Source organism: Canis lupus, chromosome 10, assembly GCF_011100685.1.
Source record: "Canis lupus familiaris isolate Mischka breed German Shepherd chromosome 10, alternate assembly UU_Cfam_GSD_1.0, whole genome shotgun sequence".
NCBI classification, from domain to species: domain Eukaryota; kingdom Metazoa; phylum Chordata; class Mammalia; order Carnivora; family Canidae; genus Canis; species Canis lupus.
The window spans coordinates 50,409,492-50,421,878 of NC_049231.1; the positions used below are offsets into that span (position 1 = coordinate 50,409,492).

Genomic DNA, 12,387 nt, shown 5'->3' on the forward strand with positions numbered 1-12,387 from the left:
CTGAGACCCTGAACCTGTTCCTTATCAATAGAGTGACCTTGAACAAGTCACATTACTTCTCTAAGCCTAAGTTCCCACTCAGTGTAACAGAGGTTGGAGGGCTGCCTCAAGACACCCAGCCAGCTTGCCATTTATATACTGTGTTGTCAAATACCTGTTCAGGTCTTGTCCTTCCAGTTTCCTCCATGACTTCAATAGTCTAAGGACACCTCTTTTTATCATTTCACTATAGACAGTAAGTGCCCCAGAACTGCTCAGTTTCCTCATCTGCACCAGGGGTGGGAGCAGTGACCTAAGGTTTAGTGCCACCTCCAGTTATTGGCTCAGGGCTCTGCAGAGCAGCTGGCAGTGATGTTCCTGGGAAATGAGCTGGAGGCTGCTACAGTTTGGCTGTTTCCCTGAACAGCTGGTGTGGAGAGTAGGGAGGGCAGGACAACCTCTGAGACTCTGGCCAACTGCAGCGTATATTAAGGGCAACCCAGATGGCTGCTAGCCAACAACCCAGGCCCGTCTAATTTGCACACTGTAGTTTCTCCTTCTGAAGGTGTCTCTCTCTAGTATATGGTGAAGGATGTTTGTTTCGTTCTCCTTCTATACCTGTCCACCTGAGCAAGACCTTAACTTGAGTCTCTTTCTTCGTATGGATTGTCATGAGTCTCTTCCTTCCCCAGGGCCAATCAGTGGCACCTCACATGGGCTCCAGGACCACCAGGCTTCCTTGAACAGACTATAGGGGAGGGAGTCTAAGGGAAGATCACACTCCTTTGTCCTACTAAGTTGCAAGTGTGGCTATAGCTTATTTTCCTAAGGCTGTAGGGTTAACAAAACTGCTAAAAGCTTGGGGTTGGCAAAAGAGAGTTACAATTATAGAATAAAAACTGTTAAGCTGGAAGCTGCCTATAGACTCTCCTGGAGCCCACTGCCCCATGGCCTGCGTGCCCTGCTTGCCTTCTCCTTCCACAGCCTTCAGACATGCTCTGACTGTAGAGCTAACCTAATTCACAGACAGGACGGCCCTTGGCCTAACTGCCCTACCTGGAGTCCAGGCCCCAACTCTTTGTTTTCCCTAAGAGAGAAGGGAAAACTCCTCCACCAAGTGAACACTGGAAGAACTTCTGCAGTGAGTAGTAGCTTTGCCCACTGAAAAGACAGCCTTCCATATTAGTATGCACAGCCATTTATTTCCCCTTATCTCAATATGTCCATTCTAGAATCAGCTCTTGAGTTTTCCTCTGCATAACCAAAAAGCCTAGTATTTTTCCCAAAACAAAAACAGTCTTTTCCTGTAGGTAGGTTTTCCTTCTTTCTTTGCTAACCAGAAAACAGCTGAGGCTTTGGAATTACTGCATCCCCTGCTTCAAGCCCTCTTGAAGGTTGCAGCGGTATCAGGGTCTGATATGAGAGCACCCCATCGTATAAGTAATAATCAGACACCAATGACCATATCTGGACCAGTCATAGTTGAAGGCAGAAGGTGCTGGGCAGCCTTCAGGTAAGTTCTTCTACAAGCCAGGGTTTTAAACTAAGCACAGAATGGCCTTTGAGTCTATAGCACATGGCTTCATCAGCCAGCAGGACCAAATTACTCCTGTGTTTATTATTTTTTTAAAGGCATTGACCTATGCATAAACAGCACTTGACATTGAAAATTGCCACACTAAATACCCTGCTCCTCTGCCCGATTACAGCAGCCTCGGAGCTCTTCCAAATTGTCACCTAGGATGAATATGACAGCAAACAATGCTTTAAAAGTAAGTAATCTGCTCTATAATTATTTTAGCGGCTGCAACTGCCAACCAGCAGGATCACTTATGAAAAAGGATGCAGTCGTTCCTTATTAAAAATGCATGAATATACAGTCTCTTGATTGTGGAAATAATCAGCAGACTATCTAATGTAACAAGACTTAGCCACAGAAGAATTAATTAGGGTGAAATTGATTAAGGAAAAGAGGGTAAAAATCTATCTGTGATGATTCAGGCTCTGCGATTAAACTCAAGCATTAATTCTCACATTCTTTTCAAATTAAGAGCCTCATGTAAATGCTCCGCATTAATATTCCAATATACCCCACCTCCCTTAAAACCAAAGAGAAATGCAGACATTTCTAATGAAAGCTAAAGATCTTGTTCAGTTGACTGTAAAACCTCTGTATTAAGGATTTCAGGAGATTGGAGTTTTAATTATTATTTTAAATAAAAGACAGGGCAGGGATTTGGAGCGGGGGTAACGAAATCCCTGAATTCATTCTGGTTTTGAGCACTTAGAACTTTCATCAGGAGATTTCTCAAAAAATCTCTGAAGGAAGCATGCAACACAAATGATTATGTGACAGCCTCCTGAATTGTCTTTGTTTTGCAGTAACCTGCTCTGGTACAGATAAGGGGACCTTGAAGGGGTCATATATTCCATCCCTTACCCTGTGGCAGAGCTGTATTAAACCAGAGACCCATCCATAATTATCTACCATCTCCTGAGAGGCCTCTGGGCACTGGAACTCCACAACTCCCTCGGTAACACGATCAGGCAGCTAATATATTCCCAGCTCCAGCTTGTTCCCCCCCCCACCTCCCCCCACCTCCCCCCCACCCCCCCGCAGCCATTTGAAGGATGTGAGTGAGGAGAAGCTTCCTGCATCACTGATTTTTCTCTTTTCATTTTCCCTCCATTAGGAGCCCACTCTGTGGTTCCTGGCTCTCCTCATCCAAACTGTGTTTATGTTTCACAGGGTCACTGACCTTTCCTTGATCCTCCAAGGACTGCTATCTTTGTGGCTCTTCTTCCATCTGCTGCCTTGTTTTTTGTCCCGTGGTTGAGTACATCCTTTGTCTGGGTGGGGAAAGGCAACTCATGGCTCAGAAGCATCACACAGGGCTCTAAGCTGTCCTTCTGTGCAGTATGCAACCACTCAACACCATCTAGGGGACCCCCTAATCAAGGTGCTCTGAGGTGGGGGGTACCCAGAGTTGCCAGCTTTTATTCAGTGAAATGTGAGGAGATGTGAGGAGAAGTAAAGAAGCAATTTCAAGCCCTTTGTTTAGCCTGAATATGATCTTTTCTCTTTGCCACCCTGGGAGGTAGTCATGGTCCCATTTTACTTGGGAGGCAGAGGTGTTCACAGAGGCCTCCAAACAGAATCTAATTCCACCTTGGGTCTCTAGCCAGGTCCCCCTGAGGAATTTATCAAGCAGTGACCTGGGGAGAGGGCATTCTAGGCAGAGGGGGCAATGTAAGGGGATCTGGGAACAGCATGTATGTATCAGGCTTCACCTTCCTGGGCCAACAAGGGAGGTGTCATTTACATTTATGACAAAATATCCATGATGTCGTTCCCCCCCCCCCCCCCCCCGCCCTCGCCGCCCTATGACACTGCTTACTGGTTTCTAACTGCCTCAAGCATAGCTGGGCAGATATCATTGGAAGAATGCAGGGCAGGCCACCAAAAAGTCATCAGAGGGTTATTACTGAAAGCCTCAGGGAGAAATCCAAACACTATCTCAGGGAGAGCCATACTACCCTATAGCCTGGCTCCACTGCTCATACCTACAGCCCCAGGCTCACCATACCTGACTTTGAACAACAAATAAGGAATATGGCAAGGCCCTGTCTCCCCTCTCAGGAAGCTCCTTCACTTCTATGTAAATTTGTGGATGCAAATTGTCATGAGGAGGCAGAGACCCCAAAGCAGCCCAGCCCCAAATGCAAATACTTATGGGGGAGGGAAGGATGGTCATCCTAACAACACCCATCCACAGAGCCTGGAATCCCAGATCCAATCAAAAGATCCTGTGCCCTGCACAATGACTACCATGGCCATAACTAATCCTCTCCCTCTTGTCCACTCCACCCTGTCTTTATGCTGTTCTTCTCTCATCTCTCCCTCAATTCGGTTATTAGCAACCTAGTTCTAATGACCTACCCAGGACTTTAACTTTATCCTTGGTACTAAAAAGGATGCAAGAGAAAAAGATGTGAACTCTGCTCTCAGGAATTTCACAGGTGGTCAAGAGAATGACATGAACTCAACCAAAGCAAGTGAAAAAAAAAAAAAAAAAAAGCAAGTGAAAAATCATAATAGATAGTATGTCATAACTTATTACATCAAGTGCCACCAATTTAACATTGAGTGAAGACAGAAAGGGAGCAACTCCTGGGACATAGGCTGGGGTGATTAGAAAGATTCCAGGGAATAGGTGAGACTTGAATTCATTCTTGAGGCTCAGTTGGCATCATAAGGATTGCGGGGAGAAAGAAAAGATTCCAGGGAAGGGTGAGACAGCAAAGGGCTCAGGCTGGAGGGCAGGTTAGAGGACTAACCTAACCTCTAGCCAGGCTAGAGGGGAAGGTTATGCTGGGGAGTAAGAGAAGCCAAGCTTTGCAAGCCTTGAATGCCAGCTATAGAGGCCTGGATTTTAAGCTAGGTTGTGAATTCTCAAACCTTGGTGTGCTGCAGCATTACCTGGGGTACTAGTTAAAATGAAGGTTCCCAGGCCCCAGCCTCAGGAGGCAGAGCATTTTAAATAAGCACCTCAGGTGACCCTGATGGTGGCCCACTGGCACATTTACTAAAGGCTCTTTTCTCACCAGCTTTGTCCCTCCAATGAGTAAACCTGGGCTTTGTTTGCATCATGGAAACCATGGAGCCAAAAAGGGTTCCCAGCTTCTGCAAGGACATTGAGCCTTGTCTCCTAGAAACCTGGAGGTTGGGACAGGGAACTGTTTTGACTTCACTATAGCCAAAGGAAAAGCAGCTTTCAACAACAACTCAACTACAAGAGTCCTTCTTGCACAAGAATGAAGAAGCTGCTTTAGATCCTGGGACTATATGGAACTAGCTACCCCAGTGATTAAAAGTGGAATCAATGAAGAAATACATTTGCTGGAGATACTTGTATATTATAAAAGTGTTCGGGGTGCCTGGGTGGCTTAGTCGGCCTGGCATCTGACTTTATTTTGGCTCTGGTCATGATCTTAGGGTTGTAGGATGAGCCCACATCAGGTTCCATGCTCAGCACAGAGTCTGCTTAGGATTCTCTCCCTCTCCCTCTACCCCCATCCCCTACTCGCACATGCACACTCTTTAAATAAATAAAATAATAAATAATAATAAACTAAATACAAAGTGTTCAGCTTTAGGTTCCTTTAAACAGCTATCTCTCCTTAGTTAATGTGACATACATTGACTCCTGGATCTGCCATTTAATAAATGTGCTTAATGGTGAGTTACTTGCCCTCTCTTTTAAACCTGTTTGCTCAAGTCTCAATTTTTACTGGGAAATTTTCAAACAGAAAAAAGTTGAAAGGATTGTACAGAAAAACCTATAAATCTTTCACGTAGATTTACCAAGTGTTAACATTTTGCCATTTGTTTTCTTTTCCTCTTTTTACATAGATTTAGAAGTATACCTATATTTCTATATTATATATACATATTATGTATATATACATATCTCTGTATATATGAAGATATATATACGATATCCTATCATATATATACATATCTCCCTGTCCTTCTGCCTCTTCCCTGACTCTTGCATGACTCTTCCCAGAGCTGTTATAAGGGCTAAATGGGGCATTGAAAATAAAATGCTTGACATAGTGCTTAGCACATAAAGAATGCTCCAAAGGGGTGCCTGGGTGGCTCAGTCAATTTGAGCATCCGCCTTTGGCTCAGGTCATAATCCCCAAGTCCTGGGACAGAGCCTTGCATTGAGCCCCACATCAGCTGCCTGCTATTTGGGGAGCCTGCTTCTCCATCTCCCTCTGCCTGCCATTCCCCCTGCTTGTGTGCTCTCTCTCTCAAATAAATAAATAAAATCTTTTTTAAAATTCTCAAAAAAAAAAAGTGTGTGTATAGAGCTAAACATATTGCACACATACATACACTCACACTCACACATATACTCAAAATGCATATATGTATATATGCATGCCCAGGAAGGTAAAGTTCTGGCCAAACAATGAACAGAACCCAGTTCAAGCCCCATCTGCCTGACTCCAAATCCAAATCTTATGCCCATTCTGCAGGCAATAGGTCAACCCTTATTCCCTTATAAGAAACATTTGATCTAAATCATCTGAGTATTGTTATAAAAATTAGAGTTGGGATCCCTGGGTGGCGCAGCGGTTTGGCGCCTGCCTTTGGCCCAGGGTGCGATCCTGGAGACCCAGGATCGAATCCCACGTCGGGCTCCCGGTGCACGGAGCCTGCTTCTCCCTCTGCCTGTGTCTCTGCCTCTCTCTCTCTCTGTGTGACTATCATAAATAAAATTTTAAAAAAATAAAAAAATAAAAATAAATTATAAAAATAAAAAAATTAAAATTAAAATTAGAGTTGATTTCAAATATCTTATTTACACCTAATTTCAAGATGCATAAAGCAGGACCCAACTGCTCTGATTATACAAGGTTGGCTGTGGGTCCCCACACCTATGCCCTTTCTTCCCAGAATCTGCTAGTTAGTGCACTGCTTTCAGCTCACTGCTCTGTTGGCAATCTCACAACATCCCAAACTCACCACATTAAACAGCAGTCATTGTGCACCCAGAAACAACATATTGTGGCCAGAGAGCACTCTGTCCTTCACCCTATACAGAGTAATTGGTCTAGAATAAGGACAAGACCATGTGCTCATTTCAGCAGCACATATCCTAGAATAAGGACAAGACCAGAGAATAAGCCTTGGTTGAAGTAGGGAAACTTTAGGGTTCCAGGTCAGGTGGAGGTCCCTGAGAGCTCCCATGGGTTTTCATTGGAAATTCCCATCCCTGCTTTCAACTAAGTACCCCAACCCCAATCTGTGGAAGGGAATCCACAGCAGCAGTAAATCATCATTTTGAGTCAAGGGTCTTTATCTCATATGAACTAGGATGAATCCACTCAAGAACTAATCCCATCCGTCTGGGATTGTGAAATGTGGGTTTGCTGTTTAGATGCACATCTGGGATTTAAGGCAGGCAAAAATCACTTCCAATGAAGACTTCACAGAGCTGGTGGGCCTTGGGGAGGGGTGGATTGGAGTTGGATAAGGAGGAGGAGGAGGAAGAGCAGTTCTGATTTTGGGGTGATGGGGGTAGAGAGCATTAGTAAATGCACAGAGCTAGGATAATGAAGGGCTGATCCAGGGATTAAGGGACAATGTGTGCCAGGAAGAGTAGGATCCACGCACTGAGAGGGCAGGGCCCTCCCAACACAGAGCAGATAGTGGCTGTGGAGCAGCTGAATATTTTATTGATGGAAAATTGGATGTGGCTCTGGTGCTTGGGATGTGGATTCTGATTTCAGGGCTGGGTGGACTAGATGGCTGATTAGGCTGCAAGAGGGTGACTGAGGCCCCACCCCAGGCTTCTCAGCCCAGCAGAGCACAGATCCCAAACTTCCTGCTCAGCAATATCAATGAGTGTGCATGCTCTGGCTCTGGAAAGATGAGCAATGCATTGCCTCACAGGCCCTCAGTTCCAGTTATTCAGGAACATACATTTAGCACCTACTATTATAGCCCTGGGGATCAGTCTGTGGATCAGCTTGGAGACACAGACCCCCTAACAGTCCTCTAACTGGGAAGAACAAAGCACTGTGGCCTGAGGCATCTCAGAAGAGGGGCTGCCTGTGCTGATACATTCCTCAGACAGAGAGGAAGGAGAAGGATGCTAGAAATATTTAGTGAGGACTCAGCAAAACATGAGCTAGGAACTTGTTCTATACCACAACCCTTAAACTTCATAGTCACTGTAAGAAGTAGGTATCGTAGTTCCTAACTGCATAGACAAAAGGCATTCCAGGTAGGCACATATGCAAAAGAATACATGGAGGGAACTTTGGAATGCGAGGACACTTAGCAGTTTAGAGAAGCTGAAGCATTGGAGGCTTACTGGGGTGGGAGGTGGGAAGCTGGCAGGAAATGAGCCTAGGAAGATGGATTGTCAGGATGACAAACTTGGACTTTACCTACCTAGCCACCTACCTTTGAAGGGTAATGAAAAGGATAGTGGCAAATGTCCCTTTTACTCCTACCTTGATGGCCTTTTGGGTCCTGGCCTCCTCTCCACATCCTAACCATTCCACCCTATTAACAAATAGCACACCTTTACTGTGAGCCACACACTCTCCTAGGCACTGAGAAAGTGGGCATGGACAAAGGCCTACTCTCATGGAGTAACGGAAGAGGGAGTAGTAGAAAGAGACACTATCTAGGACACAAATACATCAAAAAATGCAAAATTGTGATAGGTGCTGTGACAAAAATCAAACACATAAATGGGAAAGAAAGAGATGGGGAGGAGTGGAGAGACTGCTTTAGTTAGTTGTTTTCTCCCTTCTCCATGGACCTCTGGGTTGTAGGGGTGCAGGGGTCTCAGGACACAGAGTTAGGAGCTTTTTCAATTTCCTGCATTTCAAATCCTTTCCTGAAAGTAAGTTGACTTCCTAGAAAAACATATCCCTTGCTTCCAACATTCTTGGGCCACTGATGCTGCTCCTGGCCAAGACCAAGGGAAAGACCCCTAACTTTGGACTCAGCCTAACCTGATTCCAGTGGGGATTAAGTGAGAGGCATGGTATGAAGCATCCTGTGCCCTCCCTTCCAGGATCAGGAGCCCAAAGTGCAGAGCCCACTTTGTATTCCAGAGCTGGAAAGGCTAAAATGCCACGGCCATACAGGACACACAGTTTGGAGATAATTTTCAGGGATGGGTTTCTTTCCCTTCACCCATGAGTCATTGCAGAATATCATCCTCTTAGCAGCCAACAGTGTCCTTTCTCTGGAATGACCCCTCTGCTTCATTACCCTTTCTTGGCCTTTGGTTATGCAGAAGACCTATTTAATTCCAGGCCCAATAGTCCTCAGAGGAACCAAGTCACCCTGAGTAGTCTCCCCAATTCACATAGTCTTGGGCCCTTTCAGCATATGTTTTCCCACCTCAGTGGCCAAATTGGTGTTCGTCCTAAGAGTCAGGGAGGAGCAAATGGGATGCTGGTAGGATGGCTTGTCATGCCCTGGTTTCTGGATCATGAAGATCCACCAGGTCAAACTGGATAAGTTGTGGTATAGAGCTGGAGCCCAATGAGTGGCTCCTTGGATACGAGCCAACCTGCTGGGGCCTGGGCACACCCAAAGAGGATTGTGAGCAGGTCAAACCAGTGGGGCCAGATCCCAAGCTGTGCCATCCTAAAAGGATTCTTAAGAAAGTAGGCAGATGCTAGGAAGGGTAGGAGTAAGAGTCCAGCTCATGCCTGCACCAACCTAAAGGAAGTGGGAAGGGGAAGGTGAGTATAGGCCTTGACCAGCTACAGGCCAGAGGCTATATTGGGATCTGGACTTCCTATCCCAAGTGCAGAGGAGGGAGCAATTCTTGTTGGGCTGCTTATCTGTGCCTTCCATCCCTCCGAGGAACCCTGGCTGGGTCCGGTTTTATTACAACACCTTTGCCTTCTTGCTTCCCTCAGGGAGTCATGGTAACAACTGAAGACCCTGGAGAATGATTTGGTAGCCACCTTCCTCGCTTAGAGGACCTTTTTCACCTTTCTACCCTCCTTTGGGCATTTCCTAAAGCCCAGCCTTTTTTTTTTTTTTTTTTTTTTAAGATTTTATTTATTTATTCATGAGAGAGACAAAGACATAGGCAGAGGGAGAAGCAGGCTCCATGCAGGGAGCTGGATGTGGGACTGGATCCCTGAACTCCAGGATCAGGCCCTCAGCCAAAAGCAGAGCTTAACCGCTGAGACATCCAGGCATCCCAAGCCCAGCCTTTTGAGAGGTAACAAGAAAGTAGTGTGTTTTTTAAAATTTCACAGAGCAGAGCATTATTGCCAATCAGAGCTCAAGACAATGCAGAATTTGAGGCCATGTGTGTGAAGAAGGCAAATCCATCCAATATCCATCTCAAAAGCATCCTAAAGCTAAATAATGGGAAATTCTGCACTCTTCCCCTCCCTTCCCTCTGCCTCTCTCTATATATACACATACACACACACACACACCCTCCCCCACACCCATTTCAGAATCTTCCCCTTTTCTGCCAGTCTCTGCCTCCTCCCCCCCCATCTCTTTTCTTTTTTTTTTTTTTTTTTTTCCCCATCTCTTTTCTTAGCAGGAGCACACCAGGACAAAAAAATGTTACTATATGAGCCTCCCAGCCGCAGAACTGGTTTCTCAGAAAGAGTTAATACAGATCTGACCAGAATCATTGCTGTCCTGAGCCCATTTCTCAGACTCACCCTGTCTAATATAACCCAAGAAATGAAGCAATTGCATGTAGTGGTCTTCACCAAAGGGTGCCCAGGGTTGCCCTGGGGAGCCATCTCTGCTGTTGTTCTAGGAGAAGGCTAATTCACTTCCTGTTGCAGGAGACTGCTGATATGGTCCCTTCCCAGGGATCAGCAGCACTGAGGGACTTGGGAAGGGCACTTATAAAATATGGGTTATTAATGGGCTGCTGAGGGTCTGGGAAGGCCCTGAAACTGAATGCGCAAGTGTAAATATGTGTGTTTTCCTGGGGATGAGAATATGTTTTGTCTGATTCTCAGAAGATTTAGAGACTCCACTCAAATGGTTACTAGTGGGCCAATAGATAAAACAAAAAAAAATTGAAATGTTCCTTCTCTCATTTCGCTCCCCAATCAATGTGTTTTATGCAATTCCTCATGTAAAGTGGAAGCCTAGGCCCATAGAAAGCAGGGGTTGAACATCCTGAATATGCAGTTCCTTGGATAGTCACCAAGAGAAGATCTGAGCAGGAGACATGATGTCACCTTTAGGGAGGAGACTCTTCAGCTGTCTGGAGTGAGGGGAGGAAGTAGGAGGAGAAATCAGTGGCCTTGAACCCCGAGGGAGAGCCCCAGAACACCTTTCTGGGACACAGTCCAGGCTCTGCCTTGTGTATACAGCTCTAAAAGAGATGCTGTGCAGATTCCAAGCTGCCAGATCCTGGAGGTCCTAAGGGAGAACCCAGCCCAAACCAACCCAGATGGTGTCTGGGCATCCTGTACCCTACCTACCAAGATCAGGAGCCCAAAGAGCAGAGCCTACTGTTGAGTCAGACCTAAGATAGCTGAACACCAAGACCAGTTCCCCTGACCTCCCATGGGAGGGAGGAGAGAGAAGAGGGAATGAGGGCCTCCACCCACTAGCCTCTGAGTCTCTTTAGCCCTTGGCATGGTAATTAATGGCCGGGAAGTTATGCATCAGCCTCTGCAACCTAACATGGCAGGAGCTCCCTCCTGACAGCAGAGCTAATAAGAAATTTGCTAATGCAATTTATCACTTTAAAAAGCCATATGTCGGTGAGGATGAGCACTTCTCTGCGGCAGCCAGTCTAATTGTCAGAGCAGAGCAGCAAGCAGCTCTCTGAAGGGGGTGAGGATGATGTCTTCACTGAATCGGTGGCGCAATGCAGCAGACAGAATGGGAGGAGGGGTGAGGTGCTGGGCCCCAGGCCCTCAGCCTGTCCTGCCCCCAGGAAGCTGGCCTCTGCAAGACTGTTCTAAGGACCTTTTAAGAACCCGATGTGCCCTGAGCTCCAGCTCCTGCTGGAAGCTGTACTTGCAGCTTCTCAGTTTATGCCGCAGTATTAAAATAAGAAACAGGTCTGTCTGCAGTGACAGCTGATCTAAGTCTCAGCCAGTGAATGTCAACACACTAGACCCCATTCAGGCTCCTGACAAATTTGCTTTTTCTCTCCCAGACCTCTGCAATGACTCTAATCAGGAAAAGGACCACTAATCCTGAGTCAGATGCAGAGGAAGATTAGAAATCAACCTCTGGAGCACCTGGGTGGCTCGGTCCGTTAAGTGTCTGCGTTTGGCTCAGGTCATGATCCCTGGGTCCTGGGATCAAGTCCCACACAGGACTCCCTGCTCTGTGGGGAACCTGCTTCTCCCTCTCCCACTCCCCCTGCTTGTGCTTGAGCTCTGTCTCTCTGTCAAATAAATAAAATATTTTTAAAAAAGAAAAGAAAAATCCAGTTCTGGCCCCATAAGATCCATGCTCCCTGCTTAGACAAAAGGTAGCTTGCTTTGAATGCCCAGTGTTTGGCAAAAACAAACAATGGTTTCCGGAAGGGGAAAAACTGCTGCCATGGGATTTTTTTTCCGCTCACTCCAAACCATCTGCCCCCAAAGCAAATTCACAGAGAAGCAAGTGTCCCTGTGGGAACAGAGCCCAGGGCTACCAAGAATGCTCTGGGAGGGATTAAAAATGTCCACATGTCTGGATCCCCCTGCTTTCTGGAATAGTCCTCCACTCTCAGTTATCCCTGGGAATGAAGGGGAGCTGGGGAGAGTGATGAAGGAGGGCAAGCCCCCAACACCCAGAGAAACATCACACCCAATTTCAGTCAGTTCAGCTTTCTTCTAAACCAAGTGTTGATCTTAATTTTTCCTTATCCTTTA

At 46.1% G+C, this 12,387-nt stretch overlaps 1 long non-coding RNA gene across 11 annotated transcripts in view; it reads left to right on the forward strand.

Moving 5' to 3' along the window:
• LOC102155086 overlaps positions 1-12,387 on the forward strand; it is a 126,555-nt gene that overhangs the window by 43,588 nt on the left and 70,580 nt on the right. The window contains exons 6-8 of one of the 11 annotated variants that reach the window (XR_005365904.1): positions 1,320-1,492; positions 1,612-1,751; positions 4,588-5,165. The exons of 8 other annotated variants lie outside the window; for them this stretch is intronic. This is a non-coding gene — a long non-coding RNA (uncharacterized LOC102155086). Of the gene's footprint in view, positions 1-1,319; positions 1,493-1,611; positions 1,752-4,587; positions 5,166-12,387 lie in introns of those variants that run through there. 2 more of the 11 variants (XR_005365901.1, XR_005365905.1) reach the window with 2 other exon arrangements.